This window comes from Tamandua tetradactyla, chromosome 10 (genome assembly GCF_023851605.1).
Source record: "Tamandua tetradactyla isolate mTamTet1 chromosome 10, mTamTet1.pri, whole genome shotgun sequence".
Taxonomy (NCBI): Eukaryota; Metazoa; Chordata; class Mammalia; order Pilosa; family Myrmecophagidae; genus Tamandua; species Tamandua tetradactyla.
Window position 1 is genome coordinate 66,987,903 of NC_135336.1, and position 12,002 is coordinate 66,999,904.

Here is a 12,002-nt window from a genome sequence, read left to right on the forward strand (position 1 = left end):
AATTCAAAAATAAAGAGGGAAGGCTATGGAGGCAAGAAATGGAAATCAACAGAACCCATAAAAAGGGGAGAGGAAAACAGATGCCACCATGTGACAGAAGAGCCAAGGATCATTGGCAGTCAGTCATTGGGGAGAAAGCATCACTTTGTCGATGACATAATTTGAACATTTTCTCAGCCTCAACTGTAAGCTAATAAATTCCCATTTCCTAATCCAATCCATTTGGTAGTATCTGCTCTAAGAAGATTAAGAGACTAAAAGAGATTGTGGTACCAAAAGAGTGAGGTGCTACTACTGGAAATATGAAAAATCTATAAATGGCTTTGGAATTGGGTAGAAGCTGCAAATATTGTAATGCACTTGGTAGAAATGGCCTAAATTTTGTTTTTGTTTTTGTTTTGTATGCTGTATGGCAGGGCATCACTTTCCATTCTTTTTCCACGTCAGTATCCTGTTATTGCAGCACTGTTTGTTGAAGTTTTTGTGTGCTTGGTTAGCTTTTTGTTTGTTTGCTGGGGGGAAATGCATGGACCTGGAATCAAACTTGGGTCTTCTTCATGGCAGGCAAGAATTCTACAACTGTACTACCCTTGCACCTCTGGCCTAGATTATTTTGAGAGAGTGTTGGTAGTAATATGGAAACTAAATATACATAGGATGAAGTCTTAGAAGAAAATGATGAATGTATCATGGGAAACTGGAATAAAGGTGATCTTGTTTTAAAGTGGGAGAGAACTTGGCAAATTTGAGTTCTGATGTTGATGAAAAGGAGAATTTGAGAGCAATTAACTTGACTATGTAACTGAGAAGATATGAAGTTAGATGTGTAAATTGCAACCTCATTTTTCCTTGCAGCTTATAGTAAAATGTGATTGGAAGTGGATAAGGTGACAACTGAATTCCTGGGTATGAAGAAACCAGAAATTGATGGTTTGGAAAATTCTGAGCTCCCAGAAATTGAGTCTCCAGAGAGTAAAGCCCCATGTGAGGGCTCACCTAAACATATCCAATCAGCCAGTTCAGTGCAAATCAGAATTGGACGTGTAGTTATCCAGAAAGAATAAGGAGAACGTCCTACTCTGTTTCACAGGAATTAGACTCTGTGTACTACATGCAAAACCGACAAGCTTTTTACAACATCTGCATGAACAGAACCACTGCTAGCCTGGGATCAAGGGACAGATTGAAGGATAATCACTTAAAGGACAAGACCATGAAGTTTAGGTCTGAAGTGACAACATTTCTTCAGGCCCAGAGAGTGGACCCACCCATGTGTGAACAAAGGGTGAGTATTCCCTGGTACATAGAGAGGGTATGCCTTCCTCCCCATTGTTCAGGAAGATTCCTGCTTCCCCAGGCTTCAGAGAAGGTGGAGCATATTCCTGGGGGATTGCAGCGAGTCTGGCTGACACCCTAATGCTTGAAGAGGGTACAATTTTCACCTTAGTGAAAGCTGGGCCACAGTGAGGGAGAGCATGGACATTGTGCAATGTTTGGAAGGGGTGGGTCTGCTGAGCCTTCAGGCCCAGAGAACAAAACAATATTCTGACTGTCATACCATGAAATCTAAGGGAGAATGTCCTGCAGGTTTCAGAATTGCTTGGCAACCTTGAGTCTGTTTTTCTTTCAATTTATCTCTTCTGGATTTGGAATGTTTACCTTTTGCCTATCCCTCCTTTGTACATTGGAAGCATATAACTTGTTCATTAGGTTTCATAGGGCCACAGACCATACCTATTACCAAATTACCTATTACCAAATTTTTTTTTTTTTTTTTTTTTTTTTGCATGTGCAGGTACCGGGAATTGAATCTAGGTCTCTGGCATGGCAGGTGAGAATTCTGCCACTAAGCCACCATTGCATGGCCCCCATTATCAATTTTGATGAGAGTTTGTACTTAGCATTGTTACAGAAATAACTGAAGACTTTTGGGATATTGTGATGGAATGAAGGTCTTTTACATATTTAAAAAAACATGCCTTTTTGTGTTCCTGAGGGTGGAGTGTGGTAGTTTGAAACTATATGGACCCCAGAAAAACATGTTCTTCAATTTCAATACCTGTGGGTGTGAGCCCTTTGAAAGCAGCACCTTTATGAGAATGATATTCACACAAAGAGAGAGAAAGCCATGGAAGCAAGAGCCTGAAATTAATGAAACCTAGAAGAGAAAGGAAAGGCCAGCAGAGGTCACAATATGCCTTGCCATGTGGCAGAGGGGCCAAAGAATGCCAGCAGCTGGTCTTTGGGATAAAAACATGACCTTAAGAATGCCTTGATTTGAACGTTTTTTCTCAGCCTGAACTGTAAGCTAATAAATGCCCATTGTTTACATCAACCATTTCATGGTATCTTCTTAAAGCTGTCTGGAATACTAACGCAGTGAGTAATGAACAACTCAAAGAAGATATCAAGAAAATAATAATTATTATAATTATAATAACTATTTTATTACTGTAATTATAATAATTATTATTTTATTATTATAATTGATTCTGTTTCTCTAGAGAACTCTGACTAACAGTGATAGTGGCACAACTGTGTGAATATAGTCTAAAGCACTGAAAACTTTAAAAAGTTTATTTTATGGTTTGTAGATTATATATCAGTAAAATTGTTATAAATATGAAGAGTATAGTGAGATATTATTATGAAAACACCTCATTGGCCATATGTTTTAATTTTGTAAATTTATTAGAATATTTATAGGATAATTGGTTGTAATAACCAAGATGAAGACAATAGAATTTTTTTTTTTTTTTAACAATAGAAAATTTTAGCAAAGCAAAACGGACAATTAACTTTTACTCTAACCTTTCAGTCAATCAAAAGAGAAATTATCCTGGGTAGTTGAGACCTAATTATGAAACCCTTTAACATAAGGTGAAGGGTCAGAGAAGTCTTCTCTGTAGGCAAAGCAAGTTGCCATATTGTGAGAGGTTCTATTGAGTGGACCATGTGGCCAGGTCTGGAAGGCGGCCTCTGGTTGCTGAGAATAATCTCCATCTAACAGCTACCAAGAAAAGGACAAATTCAAAACACAGCCAAAGAGAACTGAATTCTGCCAATAGCTATATGACATTGACAGAAAACCCCAGCCTCACATGAAATTACAGATCTGGCCAATACCTTAATTTCATCCTGCTGAGACTCTAAGCAAGAACCAGCCAACCCATACCTAAAAGCCTGACCTACAAAAACTTGATAATAAATTGTGTTTTATAAGCCAAACAAATCCATCTAGAGTTGTTTATTATACGGTGGTGAAAATGTACAAATTGTAGTTATATGCAAATTATGGCTGAATATTGCTGTCACTGTTGAACAAAAAGACTGAAATAAGTCTGATATAATTTATTCTACAAAAAGAAGAAAGAAGAAATTATTTTTTTCAGTTTAGATTTCCTTGAGGAAAATCAAGGAAATAATTACCATGAAAGTAAAGAGCATGCTTCCCTTATAGAGGATGGTTTATTTAGGAAGGAAAACACTGGGCTTCTGAGTTAATAGTGTAACTGTTCCTTCATCTGATGACTGGTTATTTGACTGTTTTATGTATAATTATTTGCTAAAATGTATAAGATGCTTATGTACTTTTCTGCGTACATCACACACTAGAAAAAAATGTTTGTGATAATTGGTGAAGGAATGAACATTCATATAGATAAATGAAACCTTAGTAGCAGTCCAGGACCCAAATAAGATTATGAGACAATCCTATATGTTAGAGGTATGTCAAGTCCCTGGGAAAATAACGGTCTTTCCAATAAATTGTGTTTAGGACCATTAAGCCTTCATTTAAGAAATACTTGTAATGTAAATAAATGAATGTCAGATGTTTTGAAATGCTAAATTTGTGGATGTATATATATGTGTGTGTGTATGCGTGTGTGTGTGTGTGTGTCATATGTCTACTTTATGTGTGTATATATATACGTTTATATATGTTTGTGTATATATATATGTATATATATATATGGGGTATGTATATACACATAATCTCTATTTGTATAGCTAGAGATTAGAAGGAAAGGCAAAAGATAGAAACAAAAACTGATATGAATTTGAGTTTAAATGGCTAAAACTTAGATTCTAAGAGAGATAAATGTAAGGTTCAGAAGAAAATTTTCAAAAATAAAGTTTATTTAGAATGTTCAAGCATAAGAGGAAATATAATATTAGATGCATTCATTGCAAAGAGCAGATTAATCATAAATAATACAATATATGACTGACAACTTACAGAATGGGAGAAACTATTTGGAAACCATATAACATAGAAGTTTTAAGATATAAAGAACTCCTACAAAATGATACAACAAGATATACTATCCAATTAAAAAATAGGAAAAGGACTTGAATAGATATTTTTCAAAAGAAGATATACAAACGGCCAATAGCACATAAAAATGTGCCTAACATCATTAGCCACTAGGGGAGTGCAAATCAAAACCATGAGATACCATTCATATTCCCTGGACTGACTACTGTTAAAAATACAGAAGATTACAAGCATTGGAAAGGAAGACTTATGAAATATTTGTCAGAGATACTCTAAATGCAATGTGAAAATATTTCAGGTGAAACATTTATACATTTTAATACAAACAATGTTAGATTTATAATATTCTCTTAAGTCCACCATATAGAAAATCATTTCTCTGAAATTAGCAGGTGCCTCAGCTGTTGTAAGAGATGATTTTCTTAATGAAAATATTATAGTCTACAGAGTACATTCATTTGAAATTGCCAGCAATTTAAGACCTATTAACTGAAATATAACTGATATGTAATAATATTACTATGTCATTCTTTTTCTTTCACAAATTTAGTACCTTAATTTACACAGTTCAAATTATTTTTCCCTTAATATTATATTTTAAGTATTTTTCTGGCCCATATATGTAGATCCATCCAGTCAATTTTAACAGATACCTTGGTATATTGTACTTTCTGAAATGGCTGCAACTATACCTCCTATTCCACTTACTTCTACTATACAGTAACATCATAACACCTCCCCTCAATAAATGAGGTCTATACTCCCTCATCATGAATCTAGGTGTAATGAAAAAGAAGAGGTTTTATAAAGGAATTTAGCTTCCACCTAGTTTTCTTTGGATTCTCACTCTTTGGAATATCCATACTAGGAATTCAGCCAACAAACTGTGAAAAATCTTCACTACCACATGGTGTTCTGACCGACAGCCTCAGCTGAGGTCCCAGTTGTCAGCCAACATCAACTGCCAAACATGTAAGTGAGCAAATTTTTAGATGATTCCACAATCCTTTCTGTGTTCTTTCCTAATTTCTGACCCACATAATTTCTGAGTATGATAAAATTGTTATTGACTTAAACAACTAAGTGTGGGAAGTGTATTTTGCAATAGTATATAACCAATTCACTTACATAATATATAAATGCATTAACATAATTTATTTATTTCAATTGTGGACATTTAAATTTTTTTCAGTGTTAAATAATTCTGTAATGAACATTCTTTTACTTATATGCTTGTATTCCTGTACTATTTATTTCAGTAGACAATTTTACTTCAATTGGTATTTCTGAATCAAATATGGTTTAAAATTTAAGGGACTTTAATATTACTTTGCACTTTAGGTAATCTTTGTCAATCAGCATTGTAATATTAAAATTATTACCAATTTGAGATGTCATAAATGGGATTTTATTTAAGCTTGTTTGTAAATGGTAGGAACACTACCCATAATGACAAACCCAAGAAAAGTAAACATTTTAGTTAAAATATAAAGGGGTAGTCCTTCAAACATGTCTTATATAAGGGCTTAAATTATATTGTGAAAATATGGTTTTTATCCACCTCCAAATGTATTTTTCTCAGTTTTTATTTTACTACTGACTAGATTTTATGAGATCCAGGTAGAACCATTTTTATCATATTAACCAGAGGTACATTATGCTGTGGTAAACAAAACGATGCCCAAATATCAGTGACTTAAAACTAAAATATTTATTTCTCTATACTGCCACATATCCATCATGTGTTAGCTGGGGGCTTTGTTTCATGTCATGTTCACCCCATATTAATGTGACTTACAATTCTTTCATGATGGCATGAAATGACTTTTTGGACAGAACTCAATTGGTTTAGCCAGTCTCTGCTCTACCAGTATTGACTGGACTCACTTAAGCTCTTTTTTTTGTATGCTACATGGTGGTCACATTTCATTATTTTTCCATGTGAGTATCCCGTTATTGCAGCACCATTTGTTGAATTTTTATTTGTTTGTTTTGCTTGTTTGTTTTTTTGTGAAGTACATGGACCATAAATCAAACCCATGTCTTCCACCTGGCAGGTGAGAATTCTACCACGAAACTACCCTTGCACTCCTTCATTTAGGCTTTTGCAGTTAGTTGGTGGGTTGGCTGTGATGTGACTGAACCAAGATGGTCTCACACATAGCTGTAGCCTCAGCTGGGATAGTTTGAATGGCTGGGAAGGCTGCATCTCCTCCTCCATGTAATCCTTCTCTCTCTCTGCAAGATCTTTCATCCTTCAGGAGGTTTCTTGAGTGTGTTCACATGAATACTGAGTTCTACGTGGGTAAGAGTAGAAGCTACATGGCTTTTTGAGGTCAAGTCACACAAAGTCCCCCTCTGTACATTCTGTGGGTTCAGTCAAGACCAGCCCAAATTTAAGGGATGGGAAAATAACCTTTCCTTATTAATACCCTAAAAAGGCAAGCTGTTTGATCATATAATCGGTCATTTATAAAATAATTTGGCAAAATTCAATATCCATTATTTTAAAATAATTTCAGCATACAAGTTACAGAAAGTAGTTCTTAAGTTGATTAAAGACAGATTTTTTTAAAACTGCAGATAACATAAGTTGTAAAAGACTAAATGTTTCCCTTAAGCCCAGAACAAGTTCCAACCGCCTATACTTACCACTTCTATTCAGTAATGTACTAGAAATCTTAGCCAGTGCAATATGCCAACAGTAATAATAACAACAACAACAACAACAACGTTGAGGAAAGAAAAAGTAGAAAAATACAGATTGGAAAGACAGAAATAAAAGTAACCTTTTCTTTGTTGTTGAACTGGTTTCTATTTAGAAAATTCCAATGAATCTACAAATAAGGTAGCTAGAAGTAAGTGATTTTAGAAGTGCACAGAATACAAGTTCAACACACAAAAATCAATCATATTTCATGTACTTTAAAATAGCAATTTGAAACTAAAATTTAAAAAGCAATTACTACTTACATTAACCCCATAAAGTGAAATGCTACACATGAATCTAACAAAACATGTGCGGGATCTGTGGGCTAAAACTATAAATAGTGGATGAAAGGAATCAGAGAGAGGAACCAGATAAGTGAAGATGCATACCATGCCCATATATTGGGAAAGTCAACATATCCAAGATAACAATTCTCTCTAAACTGATCTATAGGTCAAACACAATTCTAATAAAAATCCATGCTGTATTTTTATAGCAACAGAAAAGATTATTCTAAATTTTATATGCTCAGGGAAGAAGGAGAATAACCAAAATATTTTCAAAAAATAAGAATATAATACAGAATTCAAACTATCCAGTTTTAAGACAATAAAAAGCCACAATAATCAAAATGTATTAGCAAAAGAATAGATACAGAGGATAGTGGAATAAAATTTAAAAATCCAGAACTTGATCTACGCAAATATGATCATTTGATATTTGAGAAAGTTCGAAGACAATTCAATGAAGAAAGGAGGGTCTTTTAAATAAATTTAAAAACTTGAATGTGGTATGCCTTGTCCTTTACATCACAGCTTACATAATACCAACAGAAAGTGGATTAGGAAATAAGGTTTGCCTCTATCATCTTATTGAACTTTGTTTTATTGCAGCAGAGATGAAGGGTTTTTAATACCACCTCTCAAAATTTCAAATTTTGCTTATTTGAATAAAAAACTTTCCATGAATATAGCAGTGGATGTTTGCTATTTATTTTTCATTTCAGCTTTATGGTCCTTCTTCATGTCATGAATTCTATTGATGCTGGTTATTAAATACCTGCAGAAATATGCAAAAATAGATAGGAAAATGGATCACTTTTACTATTTTAGACCAGATTGCCTATATTTACTGAAGGGAAGTGTCATGGTTAATTTCATGTGTCAATCTTGCTAGGTTATGGTGTCCAGTGTTTGATCAAGCAAGCACAAACACAGGCTTAATCGTTACTGCAAAAATATCTTGTGGATTAGTCAGTTAATTGCATCTGTGGCTGATTATATCTGTATATCTACAATCATCAAAGGAGATTTCAGCAATGAGGGGAATTTCTTTGTCCAATCACTTGGAGAAGTTAAAGGGAGAACTGAGGATTTCAGCAGTCAGAAAGAGGAATTTTTATCTCTTAAATAATAGCCTAATCTCTGGGTTATTTCATTATTATATTTATTTACACTCCCACATTGTGGCTTTTCCTGGGGAATTCAGCCTCACTTTCATTGGAGTTTCCAATTTGTAGACTGCCCTTTGGAATTTAGACTTGCCAATTCCCATGCTCACATTGGCTAGTTTCGATAATATTGCTTAATACTTAATACAATAAAATATCTCTTAATACTTAATGCAGTAACATATCTCTTAAGACTTACATATCCTGTTGGTTTTATTTCTCTAGAGAGCACTATTCCAGGAGTGTGAAGCTAACAGCTCCATTCCTGCCACCTTTAAGAAAAGAATAATTACATTAAAATTTAGAAGAAATTAAGTTCATATATATTTAAAATATTATCAGAAGTTGGATTACCACAGTGCTGAATATTAATATGCTTAGATATTTTTATTTTTTCTTAATCAAAAGATTTTTCTACTCTAAAGGATAATTGGGTTATATATTTGATTTAAAATCTTATTAAATTTTTTAAATATTAAAATCTATTAATGGCATTACAGTTGTATGAAATATAAAGTATATGATAATTTAACTAGCTTTATTTCCTCTCAGTCATAAAGATCTAGAGAGGTATTAAATTATATTAAAAGTCCTAAAGACAGTACTATTTAGTACTAAATTATCTTTTCATTATATAGCCTTAGAGCTATCGTGAAATTTGAAATACAAAGAAAGAATTTGAAATTCATAATCTTTCTTACTAATCATTCCTTCTCTCCAACAAAGACACAGACACAGATACATGCCCACACATAGAAGTCACTAATTAATGCATATATTGGTAGACTGTCACATATGGTGTGTTAATTGATTTGCTAATTTGGAAAACTGCCACAAATATTATTTATCCATGTTTACAAGTTTTGAAATGTAGTTTCTAAACCAGATTAAAAAAATAACAATCCACTCAGAATAGTACACAAATAAGAATGCTATTTATGCACATGAAGCAAAATATAAATGAAACACCATGTATGAGATGGTTATTAATGTTTTGCCAGATATTCTCACCTTAAAAATTGCATTAAAATTTAACTAAAATAGGGCAACTTGTCTAGAGTAAAATAAAATGAGTATATGGCCTGAGGTGAATTGTGTCAGGGATGAATTTCACATCAGGTTATTAAGTTTTGTCAGTTTTTCTGTTTCAATTATCCAAGCCATATTTTCAACATGAGGACCATAAGATACCCACATTGACAGTCCTTATGTTAAATCATAGGTGGATAAAATGATTTGTAAAATGTAATAATATATTTCAACTGAATGGATCAAAATCATATCCTTCCATTCCAGATATATAGAAATTATTTATAAAAAGTGTAAATAAAGTTACATGTATAATAGAAATATGCTTAGAATAATTTGGTACTCTATAATCATTCCATTAAGCATTCTCAATGCAGATATAGCCACTGCCCACAACACAAGTACCAAAACATACAGGTGTTGTTTCATCCAGTGAAGTCACATGCCAAAAACAAATCCCTCTCTACTTCAGAAAGAAGAAAGAGTTTTTAAGGAAATACTAAGAAAGCCAAAGGCTCTCCCTGAGTATAGCATATTGGTTTTGAAAGATATGCACCTGAGAGCTTCACCCAAACTCGTCTGAAGGCAATCTATAACCTACTGTCATTGCAGCTCAGCACACAGCCTGCAGCCCCACAGGTGATGGCAGCATTTAACACCAAAACTTCTGTCACTACTGCCCCATCATTTTACCACATCATGGATTCCATGTGGCCTCTTCTTTCTAACATTATTCTACTCTGAATCAAAATTTCATTTGGGTATGTTTGATTGAGAGTCTAAATTACCTGTCAGTGTGCTATTTTCAAAGAATAATAACACTAGGTCTTAATCATGATAGGGAAACTCTTCATATTGAAGGGTGCTCAAGAGATGGCAGGAAACTGCAGTTATAACAAATGTCCGCTAGAGTCCATTTCTCTATGCTCAACATTCCTCTATGCTCTTCCCCCATAAGTAAACTTCCAAATGATAACAACCAGAAAAACAACAACAAAAATATTTCTGCCTTACGTATTATAAATATTGCTTGTGAATATGAAAAATATGTGCTGTTTTTCAGGCCCATTTTGTTGAAATGCCTCAAAGAGGGCAACTCAATATCTCATTATTTGCATATTCTAAAACAAGTCCAGGAATCAAGTTCAGGATTTCCTAAGTTTTATCCATTTGTCATCTATTTCCTTCTTAATTCTCTCTTCATATTATTCAGAATAAAAATTTTTAAACAGCACAAAATAAATATATAAGGTAGGTGTAGAAGTAGACTGAGATAAAAGAAATTTATTTAAAGTATACATATAAATACATCATACAACAATGAATCAGCACTAATCTTTACAAATACCAATGTCTGCCATTGATATTTCTCTGCCTTTTATGGATAAGTTAAATATGGAAATATCAAAGGCTTCATTAGGTCCAGTCAGTTGCTTTAATACTTCTGCTGCACATATTCAGAAGCAGTGACCTATATGAATGGTGGTAACTTCATAGCTACTTTTACTGGCAGAGATATCTACTGAAAGAAGTCAAATAAGTCAAAACCAGAATTTTTTTTTCTTTTCTTTTTTCTTTTTTTGGCACGGGCAGGTACCAGGAAAGAACTCGGATCTCCAGAATGGCTGGCGAGAATTCTGCCATGGAGCCACCATCACACCACCCCAGAGTATATAATTTGATTGTTAAGGTTTCTGGCCCTCAATGATCAAAAGGATGTTACTATGTTTTCAGTCTGTACCATGTGGTCACCCAGGAACATGGTCACATACATATAAAGACATCATGTTGAAATTTCTGGCAGTCACATTTAGCAGAGGCAGTAAAATTGCAACCTTGATGTAAGGAAGTCCATATTATTTATCCCATGTGCAATCTCAAAATCTGTTACCACACATCTATTACATATCATACTATGTAATATATGCAATATATTTTAGATAATAAATATTACATTATGTACCTCACCACACATATGTCACACACTGATCATAAGACTAGATGAAAGGGGCTGTATGATAAATGTGATTATTCAAAGAGATAGTTATCAGTCTTCCTCAACTGTGGTAAATGATCTCTTTGGGGAAAATACTACCACACAATCTTGAATTTTTATCAGTTATTTCTCCATGTTTTCCAAACTCCTCTTTAATCAAGGGGCCCTAGTTCTCTGACATAACACAGGTTAAAGAATTATATGAGGATATTTTCTTGACACTTTGAAGCTCAGATCAATATATATATATATATATATATATATATTTTTTTTTTTTTTTACTTGCAGATGTAACATATTTTAAATAATCTTAATGAGATCCAATGTATTTTGGTCCAAAAGACCCTTGTTCATCTGGGGCTTTGTGTTCTTGCTTGCTTCCGAAGGTCCAACCAGGTTGCGACACTCAGATCATCCTCTGTAAATGAACATGCCAGCACTCTCCATATACCTGATGAGTATACCAGTAAACATCTTCCTTGTCTCAGGTAGATACACAGAGTTAATTGGTTCCTGTCAGCCCACTATTCAGCTAGGA

The 12,002-nt window shown here is 33.8% G+C and overlaps 1 long non-coding RNA gene across 5 annotated transcripts in view; it reads left to right on the top strand.

Annotated features, from left to right (window-relative positions):
* The window catches only part of LOC143647965 (uncharacterized), a 149,845-nt gene that overhangs the window by 25,008 nt on the left and 112,835 nt on the right, over positions 1-12,002 (top strand). For all 5 annotated transcript variants that reach the window (XR_013158286.1, XR_013158284.1, XR_013158287.1 and 2 more), the window contains exon 2: positions 856-1,285. This is a non-coding gene — a long non-coding RNA (uncharacterized LOC143647965). The remainder of the gene's footprint in view (positions 1-855; positions 1,286-12,002) is intronic.